General features: G+C 42.5%; 1 long non-coding RNA gene across 1 annotated transcript; it reads right to left on the bottom strand.

Annotated features, from left to right (window-relative positions):
* Positions 1 to 1,366: 1,366 nt before the first annotated feature.
* On the bottom strand, positions 1,367 to 6,947 carry LOC148687646 (uncharacterized). Its single transcript, XR_015949404.1, has 2 exons — positions 6,855 to 6,947; positions 1,367 to 2,279 (listed from the first exon to the last, which is right to left on the bottom strand). It is a non-coding gene; the product is annotated as an uncharacterized LOC148687646 (long non-coding RNA).
* Between the last annotated feature and the right edge of the window lie 3,164 nt (positions 6,948 to 10,111).

Below are 10,111 nucleotides of genomic sequence, written 5' to 3'. Positions count from 1 at the left end.
TCAGTGCTCCCCCCCCAGCTGTATAGGAGCAGTATTCTGGGGGGTGGGGTGTTTTACCTGTGTTTTAGATGCACAGTGTGCATGCAGTCAAGGACCACAACCTGCTCAAGGTGGGCTACTCAATTTCTAGCGCTGTTCCGCATATTAAAAGCGGTAGAGCTCTCACATTGTATTGACTTAAAACCTTAAAAACAAGGACAACATGTCCCTTCCTGCGGGTCAGATAGGACCACTGTATTGCCATTGTGGAGGAACCAGGAGGAGGATGTTCCAAATGCTTCTATTTTATCTCAGATGGCTCACTTAATTTACTACCTTTTTGAACTTGCCCACACTTCCACGGGGTAACGTTTTAAACAAGGCTAATCTGTTCATCGACTATTTTCCCCCATAGCTTTGTGACTTACATCTTCAGGCCAAACCTTTAACTGCAAAGAAAGAAAGCGCAATCAGGTTTGTGAATGGAGCTGTCTAGTGGAAATCAATACATCGCTTAACAGCAATTCTGCAAACGCTTTGTGATTGCATCCATTTCAGAGCGAGGTCGTTTAAAGGAGCAGCTGACACTTTGGTGAAGTCTCCACCGAGGCAGAAAAATCTGGGCTTGAGCTGGACCGCTTCAGATCACAGATGGGGACTCATGTGATCAAATGTTCTTTCGAAGAAAGCATTTCCTTGCACACAGAAAACTAGCACATTAGGGAGGTGTTAGTGTAGCCTTATTAGCTACTAAGGGTTTCTTAAATTGCGCCCAGGCAGGGACAGGGACAGCCAATAATGACACCGGGGGTTGAATCCAGAGAAAGAGTTTAATTCTTAAATTTAAGAGACTCTCGGTGATCAGCTCACAACAAGAGTAAAGAAACACAAATTTGCAAAGCTTCTTATACACTTCTTGGGCTCCTTTCCCTCTCCTCTGTAAATGTGCGCACGCAAGGGGGTCACAGGTTACAAATCCATATTAGGAAAATCCGTATCCTGTCCTTCTCATAAACACAAAGGGGGTCACAAGTACATATAAGGAAGATCCGTGTCCGGCCCTGTGCATAAACACATGCTTACTCATGCTACCCCAGTAGCATCCTCACTCAGCCTTGAGTAAGACCATGTGTCAAGCATAGCAGCTTCCAGCATCAAGCTCATCCACTGATAAGCCTTTCTCTGTGTTCCAGACAAGGCCAGCTTATTTGGCCTTGATAGCAAGCTGGGCATCCTGTTTCTTTTGCTTACATTCCACTTTGGCACACAGAGAGAGGCAAAGAAAAAGCATTTTAAGCAAGACACCCCAGGGATATGGGGGGGGGGGCTAAGCGATACAATCAGAATTATACAATGCAACTATATGATCAGATTTAGCTCAATAATACAATTGGCAAATCTCTCCCTTTATTAGTAATGCAAAAGGTTAATGCCCATGCAAGGGGATGCAGAATGCTAACCTAACAGCTAGAAAGCAGCAGCTGATGAAATACAATTCACAAGTTTAAAGGGGCTAAAAGGAGAGAAGATTAATCCATCCCTACCAGTGGTTAAAAACTTGTGCTTGAGAACCACAATATTCAGTTTGCAAAAAAAAAAACCTGGAAGTGTTTCCTTAAGAAAGTACAGTGGAACTTCTACTTACAACCATAATCCGTTCCGGAGGTCTGGTCATAATAGAAATGTACATAAAGAGGGGCGCACCTTTCCACAGAAAGTAATGGAAAAGTGAATTGATCCGTTCTAGTCGATGAAAAAAAACCCCTAAAACAGCAATTTAACACAGATTTTACTGTCTAACAAGACCATAGATCCATGAAATGAAGGCAATAATCAATGTACTGTACTATAAAATAAATAAGACAGTATTGTAGATGAAAAAATTAGCATTTTTTCCCCTTATGTGCACTGAGGGTGGGTGGGCTTACCTGGCTACAAGATGCGGGTGGGGTAAGGGTCAGTAAAGAGCTGATTCACTTTGGCCAGGGTCACTTTTTTTCTTGCCAGGCCAGGTTCTTCTCTGGACTTCCTTAGGTTAGTTCCTCGGCGGGATTTGGGGCTCCAGTGTGCCATGTTGTGCCTCTTGCAGATGGCACCTATTCCACAGCTTTGGGGGTGGGATGGGGGCCCTTTCTCCGGCAGCAGAGGCCCCAGCGCTGTCCCGCAGCCGGCCAGGCAAGCTCCGGATTGCTGGCAAGGCCTCTGTTTGTATCTAGAGGAAAGTTCATAAGTCGAAGCACCTACTGAAGGTCATAACTGGAATCGTACATAAGTAGAGCCGTACGTAAGTCGAGGTTCCACTGTAAAGCAAATTTATGCAAAAGGTCTCTTGAAGATACAGTACTTGATATTCTGGCTTTCAGGTTTTAAAAGTGTTTAATTGCAGAATGCCCTTTGTGAACAAATTAGAAGCTCTTGGCATATGTGTTGTGCCTACATACATCTGTCTATGAAGTGTTTTAGACAGAATGCTGACATTTTAACAGAAAGGGATGAAGATTCCATGAAGGGGCTAAGTGACCAGCAAGCCGTCAGACTCTGTATTTTTCCAAGTTATATGTTGAACTCTGATGGCCTCTCTCAGCAGTCTTCAGGTTTTAGGCCTGCCCTATAGTTTGCGTCTGAGCTCTTCTTAATTGTAAACAGTATTTCATCAAGTGCTGCTTTTTGGCTACTCTGTGCTATGCTGCTATCACATTGTGAGCTCTGTTCAAACCCTTTTATACTTTGTATATTGTTTTATCAAGTCAATGATAAAGCATATCCAGAAAGGTAGCCTTGTTAGTCTCTTGCATCAAAATCAACAAAAGGTCTTGTGGAATCTTCAAGACTAACAAGCTTATGCCATAATAAATATTTAGCCTTTAAGATGTCACAAGACTCTGTTGTTTTCGTTAACCATAGTTGCTCAATTCTTCAGTGTCAAGTTTTGAATATTTCTGCCAACATAATTATACAAGTATCTGTAAGGGTATCTCCTTCTGCAAGCCTTTGTGGAATCAACTCCCTTTCTCTAGCCCCTCCTGTAAAAACGTCTCATTCTTCTTAACCAACAGCCAATGTTCTCATAACCATTCCCTTGGTTCTAACACAGAACAATCATGCAGGGCTGGATTAGAGCCTCTCAATCACATTATGATAAGGATTTGCCATCATTTATTTATTCCCTATCTTTGATGCTGCAGCAGGAGTTATCTTAACTGGATTTTGTGCACATAATTTAAACAAAAAATGAAATCTCATGCTGCAGATGGTGTGTAAGAAAAAAGAGCACAAACAAACTGTTCTCTTGGTGCGCAGCCAGTCTCTGTAAGGAAACATTGCATGCTGTGAAAGTCTTTATTAATAATGTGGCTGCCTATGACCCAGATGCTGAGTACACTATATACCATCTACTGAAGCACACCTAACCTAATGCTACATCTCCCTGATGGATTGCAATAGTAAAGGAAAGGAAATTTCCGTAACATCTCAGTTCCATCGCACATGAGGATGTGCAACTTGATGTGCAGGTGTTAGCAGGAAATCTAGATGAATGACTGCATCCAAAATAATGGGATTTGACCGTTTATTCAGAAACTGAGGGGGAAACCCAGAGAACACCAGGTGATTTTTTTTTGCTCACCATGAGGTATGAGCTACAATCTGAAGGCTTCAAATCTAGAGGGGTTGGGTCTGTTGCCATATTCTAGAATACCATTCACACTATTATGGTTTTCCCTGCAGTTTCATGAATCCCGTTTTCCATTCTACCTAATAAAACCAAACTCTCTCGCACATTTTGCCAATATACGCTCTCAAATAATTGAGAGCCATACCTTGCGTTTTAAGCAGACTAGTAAATTGTCATGTCTTTGTATAATGAATCTTACTTACAAATTGAATGTTGGACATTTCATCCTTCTCTTTTTTTAATTTAAAAAATTGTTACTATGGGCTGGATTCAATTAAGTAGGTCTGCTAGTGGGAGCTAGTAAAAGGGCTCCATTACCACGATGGGGCCTTTCTCCCCCTCTCTACCACCTGACCATAGCTGTCAAGTTTTCTCTTTTCTCATGAGGAAGCCTATTCAGCATAAGGGAATTTCCCTTAAAAAAGGGGAGAACTTGACAGCTATGCACCTGCCCCCCAAATCAAGGAGAACAGTGCATGGGGGGAATAGGCCAATAAGAAGTGGACATGTTCAGTGGGTATAGAATGGTGGCTGCATGTTGAAGGGTGAAGAGAGAGCAGGGTGGAAAATCAGACAGAGGAGGGAAAATGGAATGGGGTATCCTGGAAGAGTGTGTGGCTGGCTGACTGCCAGCCTGTGGAATCATAGAGCTCCCAATGTGACAACCAGGAAGGTGGAGGGGCTTTTACTGAAGTCTACATTCTATAACTTGCCTTGTCATTCCAATCTGGGTGTTCAGGAATTGGAAAACACACACACACACACACACACACACACACACACACACTTCAGCCTTAAGGAAAGCTGTTCTGTGTGGAGTTGCTGACTTATCCCCTCTACTGTTGAAGGTTTTACGTTTCATTAAAGTTTATGCCAGGATAAACTTGTTAATCTGTAAGGTGCCACAAGATTCTTTGTAGTATCTGCAAATTACCGGTACTAGCACAGCTAGTCCTGTGGAAATTGGTTTCCAAGGCCCTTGAAGCCCAGAGGAACATTTTGTGCTGCCAAAAGAGAAACAAGCCATCCATTATTGCACCTCCTACTTCTGAAGATACACAAGTGCAATGGATGCGGATGTATTATTAGAAGAAATTCCACTGGAGTGCTCCATAGATATCCAGTGCAAGGTGCGCTGTAGCCATCTTGACTTTCAGTTAGAAATAGATCATAGAAGGTACCCCAAGGATCATCTAGTCCAACCCCCTGCAATGCAGGAATCTCAGCTAAAGCATCAATGACAGGTGGCCATCCAACCTCTGCTTAAAAACCTCCAAGGAAGGAGAGTGCACCACCTCTTGTGGTGAAGAGCTCTTACTGACAGAAAGTTTTTCTGAATGTCTTGTTTCCTTTCTTGTAACTTGAAGCCATTGCCTCGAGTCCTACCCTCAAGAGCAGGAGAAAACAAGCACGCTCCCTCTTCCATGCGACAACCCTAGATATTAGAAGATGGCTATCATATCTCCTCTTAGTTTCCTCTTTTCCAGGCTAAACATACCCAGCTCCTTCAACCATTCCCCATAAAGCTTCGTTTCCAGGCCCTTGATCATCTTGGTTTCCCTCCTCTGCACACATTATTATGATGTTATTATGATGCCTAGAAGGGATCACTGTAAGTACAATAGACAAACAGTATTAACTCTGGTGCCAAGGGATAACTTTTCAGTTGTCTTTCACAGTGATCAGAAATTGCCCTTTCTCTGAAACTGGCCCTGTTAAACATTTTTTTCAAAACAACAATGGGGATTGTCAAAACAACAATGGGGATTGTTATTTAACAATCGTCACCAAGATGGTGACCGTCACTACCTTTAGAGGGTACAATTTCCATAGTTGCACTGTGTACTTTAAAATATGTACAGTGGTACCTCGGGTTACAGATGCTTCCGGTTACAGACGCTTCCGGTTACAGACTCCGCTAACCCAGAAATAGTACCTCGGGTTAAGAACTTTGTTTCAGGATGAGAACAGAAATCACGTGGCAGCAGCAGCGGGAGGCCCCATTAGCTAAAGTGGTACCTCAGGTTAAGAACGGTTTCAGGTTAAGAACGGGCCTCCAGAACAAATTAAGTTCTTAACCCAAGGTACCACTGTACTTTAGAGCTCTGGGATAGTTCAGTTGGTAGAGCATAAGACTCTTAATCTCAGGGTTGTGGATTTGAGCCTCATGTTGGACAAAAGATTCCTGCATTGCAGGGGATTGGAGTAGATTGTCCTTTGAATCTCTTCCAACCCTACAATTCCATGGTTCAATGATTTTGTCTGCCCGGTATCTTCCAACATTCCCTGAGGCGTAGTGTTTTGCAAGAGGGAGAAAAAGTTTTCCTCATCCGTTTGCTCCACACAAAGCAGAGTTTTGTACACATCCATAACGTATCCTCTTGCTCACTCTTCCTGTAAATTAAAAAGCTCCAAATGTACCCTTTCCTCATAGAGGAGCTGCTCCATCCGCCTGGTCCTTTTAGTTCGCGTTTCCTGAACATTTTCCAGCTCTATAACAGCCTTTTTGAGGCAAAGCGACCAAACTGTACACAATATTCCAAGTGCAGTCACATCATTAGATTGTATAATGGCAGTTTGACATTGACAGTTATATTTTCAATTCCCTTCCTGATTGTAGAATTTGCCTTTTTCACAGCTGCTGCACAGTGGATCTTCAGCTTCATCAAGCTATCCACTGTAGCTCCAAGGTTTCATTCCTGGCCAGTCGCCCCATGAAATTAAGATTTCACCAAGGTTAAGTGGGGTATTTCATTCACTGACGCTCTTTGGTCTGCTTCCAATTTACTGCTTTGCTTTAGAAAGTCGGATATAAAAAGAGTTGCATAAAACCAACTTCATTGTGACACACACCTGAGGTAATTTATGAGAAAGAAACAGACAGTGAAAGAAGAAAACCCAAGACAAAATTATCTCTTACAGTACAGTTTTTTTAAAAAAAAATATCTGGTTTTAAATACCTAACAATTGTGGTGAAGCAGCAGCTGAGAATAGGTACAATTACCATTGCACTACCATTGCACACCAAAAGACGTGAATCCCTTTCACAGGAGCTATTTCAGAACAAGCAGCAGCAGATGTTTACAAAGAACAATTTTCAAAATTATAAAAGGAAAGGGGAACGACTGCATAGGTGACACACCCAGCTATTTCAGACCAAGATGCAACTGTTTGAAATGGCTAAAACGTCTGGTGATCTTACCTTATTGCCTCTTGCAAGAGAGAAAGCCATGTGAGTGTGAAGTGTTGGTGGGTTCCCATGAGGCAGGGCATAGTGATAACAGCAAGAGCCTTTATTGAACTAACAGAAATGGGCAACAGGGGCAAAGCAACTGCTTATATACATTTCTGAAGTCCTGGGCCACTCCCACCCCCAACATAATTGGTTGTCTAAACTTCCAAGCTGTGAATCATGACTCAGAGTTTAAGGGCTAATGGCAGAGGCCCAAATCCTGAAATGTTCTGTGATTGGATATCATGTATCAAATCAGAATCCAGGGGCTCAGAATCCTTAGTCCAGACTCAAGCTCAGGCAAACACAGACCACTGAATGCATATCAGAGTGTACAAGTAGAAACCAACCTGTTGTATAAAGGTAAAAGTTACATTTGTTGCTCTGCCCACTTTTGACTGTGGCCTCACCCACCCCTGGCATGTAGCCCTCAGAATGTTGCTCAGAAGGCGAACTAATACCAGTGTACTGGAAGAAGCAAAGATCACCAGTGTTGAAGCAATGATTCTTCAACATCAACTTCGTTGGACTGGTCATGTTGTTCGGACACCTGATTATCGTCTTCCAAAGCGATTACTCTATTCTGAACTTAAAAATAAGAAGTGCAATGCTGGTGGTCAATGAAAGAGGTTTAAAGACTGCCTCAAGGCATATCTAAAAAAAATGTAGTATAAACATCAACAATTGGGAAACAGTTGCCTGCGAGCGCTCCAATTGGAGAACAGCCTTTACCAAAGGTGTCATGGGCTTTGGAGACACGAACTCAGGACGCAAGGGAGAAATGTGCCAAGAGGAAGGCACACTAGGCAAATCCAGACTGTGATCATCTCCCATCTGGAAACTAATGTCCCCACTGTGGAAGGATGTGTAGATCCAGAATTGGCCTCCATAGTCACTTACGGACTCATTGTTAAAACCGTGTTTATGGAAGACAATCTTACTCAGTTACGAGTGATCGCCAAAGAAGAAAAAGCTCAGAAGGAAATGTGATGCTTGAACTGAACCCAATCCAACTGTACTGTGAGATGCATCACTGTACCATGTTCTGTGCCCTTTGGCAAACCAAATCCTAGCTGCGGTCATGCTAGAGGTAGTGTGTGTGTGTGTATTCCTGTCCATGTAAACAAATAAATCCTGAGTTTAAATTTGCATCATTGTAGCATGTAAGAATATAGAGTAACGTCTGCTGGATCAGGCCCATGGCCCATCTAATCTAGCATCCTGTCCTCAGTGGAACCAACCAGATGCCTGTGGGAAACCAGCAAGCAGGATTCAAGCACAGAAACACTCTCCCCTCTTTTGGTTTCCAGCAATTGATATTCAGAGGCACTGCTGCCTCCAACTTTGGAGGCAGAGCATAGCCCTCATGGGTAGTAATCATCAATAGCCCTCTCCTCCATGAATTTGTCTGAGCCTGTGAGATGCTGGCCTTTGATTCCCCTATGCTTCTTTTCCTCATTCAGGCAAAGGAAATGTTAAAATGCTGCCTAATCAGAGCATGTCTGCCTTCCCACTCTTTGGCTTTTGTGCATGCTGCACAATCAGAAATTAAACCCTACAGCTACCTTGTAGATTTCTCTCCAGTGTGAATTACATTGATTAAATCCCTAAATGATCGCTTTCCCAGCCTGGCACCTTTGTCTCTGAGCATGATGTTTGACCTTTTCTAAATAATGTGGGGGGGGGGGGGAAAGTGAGACTGAATGACAGCAAATGCATGGTAGATCCTGGAGAAAATGCCTCCCTTAACAAGCTAATGTTGGGTGCTCAGGGACTAGAGAAGAAAGGAAACCTCTGTAATCCGTCTGACATAAATTGGATTTCAATCAAAGTGCAGCTTCAAAACCCAATCCCACACACATATTTTGGCTGTGTTCACTCAGAAGAAGAGTGAAGGGCAGAGACGGTGGCAAGCGCTTTGTGGGCAGGTGGACAGAAATAGCACCAATTAACCATCCAGGATGAATTCTGGGGGTACAAAGTTGTTACTCGTTCATTATAGCCATAACAAAGGCTGTTATAAAGGTCTTTTTGTTCTCTAGATATATTTTTTTCTTGGGAAAGTTGAGATCAACATGAAAAGAGGGCCATCAAGGTCTCTGCACATTTTGAGCTCTTGTGGGGGAGAAAATGGAACAGATGTTTACAGACATGTTCACACCATTGTAAAATCAGGAGAAGAGCTTTGAGACGGTTTTGAACATTGGAGAGAACTGCTTTTCCTACTATCAGGAATAAGTACAGATTCTTGGGTAAAAAACGGACACATTGCAGAAGTAAAAAGATTCTCACTTAGCCCTTACTTATTATTATTATTATTAATTGAAGTTCATATCCAGCAACATGGTTCATGTACAGATTACTCTTCCTGGGTAGTGTAGGCTATGCAGAGCATATTCTTTGAAGCTATTGATTTAAGGTCTGACATTTTTGCAAAAGCCCGAGGCCCCTTTGACTAAAAACATTTAAATTGAAACTTAAGTCATTCATTTTCTCAGTTCACTCTTGAGCATGTGATCAGAGCCTTCTTCCTTCTCCTTTATCAGAATAATCATCAAGCAGATCAGGCAGAGTCTGTAATGATGATTAAATTTTGCAGCAGCATCTAGGAACAGTCATACTACAAATACTTCCTCCAGGGCTCCTATGTGAATTCATTCCACCTCAAAACTTCCCTCAAAATTACATATTACATTACAACAAAGAGAACCCCATGAAGAAAACAGAGCTTCTTCAGTAGCTTCCCCACATTTCTATACCATACTAATGAACTGATGTGCGCATGAAAATTTCCATGCAGTAAAGGAAGAGTATTGCTGATTGGTGCATCATCATGTATATATTAGACCAAGAAGAAAATCCAAAGGGAAAAACCATTAAACTTGCAACACACCTCAATTAACACTTAAAAAAAAGACTACTCAATATTTTCTCCCTTCTGATAGAGCCTGCTACAAATAAAGAAGTGAATGCCTGAAACATACCCATACATAACATGGAAATGTAGGAATCTGCCTTATACTGAGAAATACCACTGGTCCACCCACTTCAGTATTGTCTGCACTACTGACAGCAGCTACCCAGGACTTGAGACAGGAATTGCTTGCAGCTCTACCTGGACATACCAGGTAGAGCATTCTCATACAAATGGTGTGCTCTATCACTGAGCCACTGTCCTTCCCCTTGTGGCAGCTGCTCCAAGCAGTCTCTGCAGGCGTTTGGCTCGT

This window comes from Zootoca vivipara, chromosome 1 (assembly GCF_965207765.1).
Source record: "Zootoca vivipara chromosome 1, rZooViv2.hap1.1, whole genome shotgun sequence".
NCBI classification, from domain to species: Eukaryota; Metazoa; Chordata; class Lepidosauria; order Squamata; family Lacertidae; genus Zootoca; species Zootoca vivipara.
Note: the sequence above shows the minus strand (reverse complement) of the source record. Positions and strands in the feature narration are given on the sequence as shown.